The sequence below is a fragment of the Pantherophis guttatus genome, chromosome 2 (assembly GCF_059756535.1).
Source record: "Pantherophis guttatus breed Tessera chromosome 2, ASM5975653v1, whole genome shotgun sequence".
Lineage (NCBI taxonomy): Eukaryota > Metazoa > Chordata > Lepidosauria > Squamata > Colubridae > Pantherophis > Pantherophis guttatus.
This window is the reverse complement of record NC_142064.1, coordinates 34,257,048-34,263,047: the sequence shown is the minus strand read 5'-3', so window position 1 is coordinate 34,263,047 and position 6,000 is coordinate 34,257,048. Positions and strand designations below refer to the sequence as shown.

General features: G+C 38.9%; 1 protein-coding gene across 1 annotated transcript in view; it reads left to right on the top strand.

Annotated features, from left to right (window-relative positions):
- The first annotated feature begins 1,254 nt into the window (after positions 1–1,254).
- SCAMP1 (secretory carrier membrane protein 1) overlaps positions 1,255–6,000 on the top strand; it is a 51,125-nt gene continuing 46,379 nt past the window's right edge. The window contains exons 1-2 of the mRNA XM_087885761.1: positions 1,255–1,392; positions 2,771–2,852. The gene's annotated coding sequence lies outside the window, so the exon portion shown is untranslated. The remainder of the gene's footprint in view (positions 1,393–2,770; positions 2,853–6,000) is intronic.

Below are 6,000 nucleotides of genomic sequence, written 5' to 3'. Positions count from 1 at the left end.
CCATGGACTTCTCAGAAGCAATGTCCTGGGCATGATTTGAAAAGAAAGATGCAAGTTCAGATGAGTTTGTGGTCTAATCTGTGAAGAATATCACTTTATTCACAAGCAAATTTGATGAACTAAATGAGGTCTAAAGCAATGAGGTCTAAAAAAAATATTCAGTGCATTTGGGAGGCGATAACAACTGCAAGCAATAATAACAAATATTATAATTAATGGAGTATAAACATTATGACTGCTAGGTGATGTCACTCATCAACCATCTGTGGAATAATGTTATCCTCAAGGGAAGTTGGCTGTTCACCAGATGTGCCTGTGTGGTAAAATTAATCTCATCAACTATCTGAAACATACAACCACTTGCTTACAGTTGCTCCATTGTGAATTTAGAGCCAGCCGCTATGGCTCTCTGCAATAAACTGGAGAAATGTACTGCTGGCTGGTAATGAAGAGAAAATGGGAATGGAAAAGAGACAGCCCAGGAATTGATAACATTTTGCTAAGAGTGAAACACTTAACTTATTTGCCCTAGTGTAAAATCTTCTCTAATATCTGATAATTTATAAATGGTTTCTGGGTGGAATGTAACAAATTGTCTGAGAATCAGATCTGTAAGCATTTGCTACACTCAAGTGCGCTTGTATATGAACGAGGTGAAAAGGCCAATAAATTATTTTCTTGGCAGATCAAGGATGAGGAATTTGAAAGATCTATTTTGGAAACAACACTAGATACACAGATGGTAATTTCTAGCAGAAAATTAATCAGGCTCTTTTGTCACAGACACTGCCTGCAGTTTGCCTCAATGCAGTAACTCTGTAACATTCAACTGCAAGAGCTTGATGCTCTCAAACATTCACATAAATTTGTAGGCAGTTGTTATTTTTTTTTACATTTTTCTGTGCTATGACTCGCTATATATGATTAGAACAAAAACTTAACCAAGGACTGCACCAGGACTGCTTTCACAGATTATTGCAGGCATCAGCAGGTTTTTCAGGGACGGTGCAAATGAGCACTCTTCCATGAGGCACTTGCCTAGGGTAGAGATTTCAGGGCCAGTTCTCAGGTAGTCATAAGCAATCAGCCTGATACTAGATCAGTCTGTTCCTAAAACAAGAGAAAGGTAGAAACTATAATTTCACTATAAATTTATCTTGCATTTGTTATTAGAGCAGTCATTGTGATTCTTTCATAATGGCTTCTTTAGCACCTCCATGAAAATTAGATTGTGCACATTTCTGACATCCAACTTGCTAAAAACATTTTTTTTTTTTTTTGCAGCTACCGGTATTTCAAATGTTTGGGAATGAGAGGAAAATTGCAATGACAAAAATAAGTAAACTGAAATCATGTACCACTCTGAGAGAACCATCTTGACAAAGAAAGTTGGTAAGGTAATAGTGGGTGTCGAATGGTGAAAGAAATCATTTCTGTAATTTATTACTGAAAAAATCCTCTATGCAAACCAGTTCTTTTGATGGCATGGAATATTGGCTTTTAGCAAGAATCTAGTTTATAAATTCAGTCATAGGATCAAGAAGGGCAAGTCAGATGCAATCTATTTCTCAAAAAAAAACCACAAATGAGAATAAAAACAATATTTGGTCATCTGTACTATTCTCTGCACTTACTTTGTCGCAATTGTCAAACCTCATGGTTGGTTTTAACCTGTCTAGCTCAGGGGTGAAATGCTCCTGGTTCGGACCGGATCACCAAATCCGGTAGTGATGGTGGCGGGTGGTTCGGAGAACCGGTAGCAAAAATCCCTGTGCCCCATGCCCAGCTGAGCCATGCAATCATCAGAGGCTGTTTTTTTTACTTTTAAAAGCATTTTTCTACAACCTCTTCGGCCAAAAAAATGCTTTTAAAAGTAAAAAAAAAAGCCTCTGATGATTGCGCAGCTCAGCTGGGACTGTCAGAGGCTTCTAAAAGCATTTTTTTCTGCAACCTCTTCAGCCTAAGAGGTTGTAGGAAAAAAAATGCCTTTAAAAGCCTCTGGCGATCCCAGCTGACTTGCCTGATTGTCAAAGGCTTCTAAAAGCATTTTTTTTCTGCAAGCTCTTCAGCCAAAGAGGTTGTAGGGGGGGAAAAAGCCTTTAAAAGCCTCTGGCGATCCCAGCTGACTTGCCTGATCGTTAGAAGCTTCTAAAAGCATTTTTTTTCTGCAACCTCTTAAGGTTGTAGAAAAAATGCTTTTAAAAGTAAAAAAAAAAAAGTTGGCCACGCCTACCCAGTCACATTACCACCCCCCAGCAAGCCACGCCCATAGAACCGTTAGTAACAAATTTTAGATTTCACCCCTGGTCTAGCTGAATCACTGAAAGCAACTCAGAGTCTGTCTATGAAATTAGCGTGTCAAGAACAGAGTTGTTCAAGACAAAGAGGAAATGTTTATTTTGTAACTTCCCTGGCCAAATGTCCAAATATAAATTCTATGTCGGACTAATCTGTGAAAAATGAGGAGATATACAATTCATATTGATTGATGAAGGTCTTAAGCTTCTTAACTGAGTTGTTCCTTAATACTTGTGCAGAGGCTGGTGGTTGCTGGATTTGGCCCATCTGTTTTATCATTTATTCCATCACTTGATTTAAATGGTTAATCCAGGCAGCCACCTGTGTCTAATGATGATATACAATACTTGATTTTTATATTTATAATGAAGCAAGACATTTGTAACTTGTTCAGTGATAAAGAGCGACTATAGAGAATTAGTTGCCATGATTAATATTTAGAAATATGAAGTAAAGTTTTCTTTCCATACAGAAGTTGTAAAAAGTCCACAGGCCTCCATTATTTGTGAAGGCAGTAATTTTTGGATTAAATTTCCAAGGACACAAAATGTTAGGTAAGTAGGCTTATTGTGGAAAAGGTACGAAGCTATTATGAAAGAACAGTAATGACCTCTGTGTGTCAGATGAAACCCACATTTTTAATTAAATCAAGGTTCAAATTCTTGTGCCTCTTTCTTCTGGTAGCACGTGTAACAGCTGGATGATTGTCTGTTTTGGGTGGCAAAGCCTGGTTCTATCTTTTGTTTTGGTGGTGGACAGATCTGATATCAGGTGGTTTAGTTGTGAGTGTGTGAGAATTAGCTCTCACATCAAATAAGGAAATACTATAAAGTACCTCTTTCATTATTACTGTAACTAACCACATTTGGCCTTTGAAAGGCATGCTGGAAGGGAATCAAATGAGTAAAGCCAGTGCAATTATATATGTTACTCCCCATGAACTGTAATTGTTTTCTATATTGTGTGTATGTAAAATTGCCTATTATATATATTCCTTATATGTTTAATAACTTTTTCTTGCAATTGCATTAAAAATTAGTTTGGTAGTATTGGGGAAGGAATTCAAAGGGCTCCAAGGAAGACTCATTGGGTCTGTAGGATCTACATCTTTCCAATCGTTCTAAAAATAAAACAGGAAAGCAAAAAGCCTGGTCTTTCATTGAACCTAGAGAAAACAAAGATCCTATCTACCGGAAAACTGGAAGGATTTCAGATAAATAAAGTGATAATAGATGTGGTCAGTAGTTTCAATTTTTTAAGTTCCGAAACTGATATAGAAGGTGAATAGGAAAGCCTCTGGAGCCCGAGGTGGGTGAAAAACAGGCCTACCGGAAGGCCGGAAATGGGCCGTTTCGGGCCTCCAGAGGCTTCAGGAAGGCCTGCTAGGCCCAAAACTGGGCGTGGGAGGGTCGTGGGTGCATGTGTGTGGGGGGACATGGGTGCACGTGTGGGGGGAAGGGGGCATTGCATTATGGGTGTGGGCATGCGCACACTTTCGGCACCTGAGGGAAAAAAGGTTAGCATCACTGGTGTAGAGCATGGCTTGGTAATACCTAAAATTTCTAAAGCAAGCATCCAAGCTTTCCGCTTCTTCTGCTTCAGGCCTGCTGGTTTCTCATATTCTGATGTAACCTGGGTCAGTTTTTTTAAGGAAAAAGAAAGGAGTGCTTTCCCAATTACTAGGTCAGATGCTTGTGGCAGGAAAGATTTTGATGGTCCTAGTTTATACACATTTTTACTAGTGAGTAGGTAAGAAGTAATAAAAAACAAGTGCATTACAATTAGAAGTCTAAGTGCAATAGAATACTACAGTATACATGTATAAACTTTGGAATCGCTTCTAGGGATAGGCTTCAGTGTAGTCCTGATGTCTGTGAAAGGTGCTACATGCTAACAATATAATCTGAGGAACAATGGCTGTTGTCTTTGAAGAGAGGGTAAGGCTCCCAAGAGCCAAAGGAGCAATTCTTTTGATTCTGCATTTTCATTACTCTGCAGTCTCTGTGTCTAAGGCTTGTGCTGCTGAAATTGGTGGCAAAATGTTCATTGACTTAGAATTGGCAATGAAGATATGAAATAGTAGGTAAATTTTTAAAAACCAGAAGTCAATTAATACATTACAGACTACCAGGTGGCAGAGTAGCCATGAAGGCCTTGGAAAATATATTCAGATCATGGGAATGTTTATACCTACAAAGATAAAAAAATCACAAAAGATACTTCTGTGCTTTTCCTGTATTGTTGAATGGAAGCAAAAGCTGGATTTTGAAAAAGGAGGATAGAAGGAATGTTTATGCTTTTGAACTTCGGTATTGGAGAAGATTCTTGAGACTATTTGAAAACAAATGATCATAGAACAAATCATTCCATAGTTCTCATTTGATTCACCATGACCAAATTGGACATATTTTGGATACAAAGAAGGAGCTGGGTCTCAATATTCCTGGGAAAGCTTAAGAGAAAGAGAAGAGGATAACTAGATCATCCCTGAGAAAATCTATCAATGTGCTCCCCAAGAGTCAACACCAACTTGAATGTACATAATCAATATTATCAGTGGTAAGATATTTTTACAGCAATTAAAAAGTGTATAGCAGCTGAGAGTTTTCTATTACCACTCCAATCCCTAAAGTCAATCAATCAATCTAGAAATTTTGATATCAACCACCCCAGTAATATCAGTGTGTCAACACCAGTGCCACAGTAATAACAACAATGGTGCAAAATAAGACATTTTTGCTCAATAAGAATGTTTCTCTGAGCAAGAAGCATAAAAGTGCACAGATATATCTTTTGGAGCTGAAGACAACTTTCCTGTTGCTGATATAAGGAAATACTTGCACAGTCACTAGTAATTCTGATTCCAGAAAAAGAAAAGCCAAGTAAATCTAGGGAAGTTTTACTTTCTAACTCTAATGTCTTGTTGTGTAGAAAGAGATATTGGCTGTTCCATACATTGTGTGCTTGAAACTTTGAGACTTGGCCTAATTCAGTGGTTCTCAACCTTCCTAATGCCGCGACCCTTTAATACAGTTCCTCATGTGGTGGTGACCCCCAACCAGGGGTGGCTTCTAAACTTTTTTACTACCAGTTCTGTGGGCGTGGCTTATTTTGTGGGCATGGCTTGGAGGTCATGTGACTGGGCGGGTGCCGCTAGCTGGTCATGTGACCGGGTGGCCATGGCTATGTGTATAGGGACTACTCAGAGGGCTGAAAAAAGTCATTTCTGACAGGTCCTCGCACTTTTGACTGGTCCTCACACTTATGACCATCCTCACATTTATGCCTGTGCAGCATTCTTAACAACCATGTCACTCATTTCACAACTGCTTCTTTTCACCATGGTGATGATAGGGCAAAAGACGTAAAATATGAGGATAGTCGTAAATTCGAGATCTGGTCAAAAGTGTGAGGACCAGTCAGAAATAACTTTTTCAGCCCTCTGAGTAGTCCATATGCATAAAAGGATACAGCAATAGAGAGGGATGAAGGAAGGGAAGGGAAATTAGAGTAGGAGTGAGGGTAAGAGAGGGAGGAAGAGAGGAGGAGAAGGAGAAAGGAAGAGGAAGTAGGGAGGAGAAGAAGAGGGGGAGGAAGAGAAAGTAAGAAGGAAAGAAAAGAGAGAGGTGGTAGGTTTGAGGAGAAAGATTGCTGTACAATAAAAAAGATGAAAGGGAAGAAAGCCAACCCCAAACAAATATA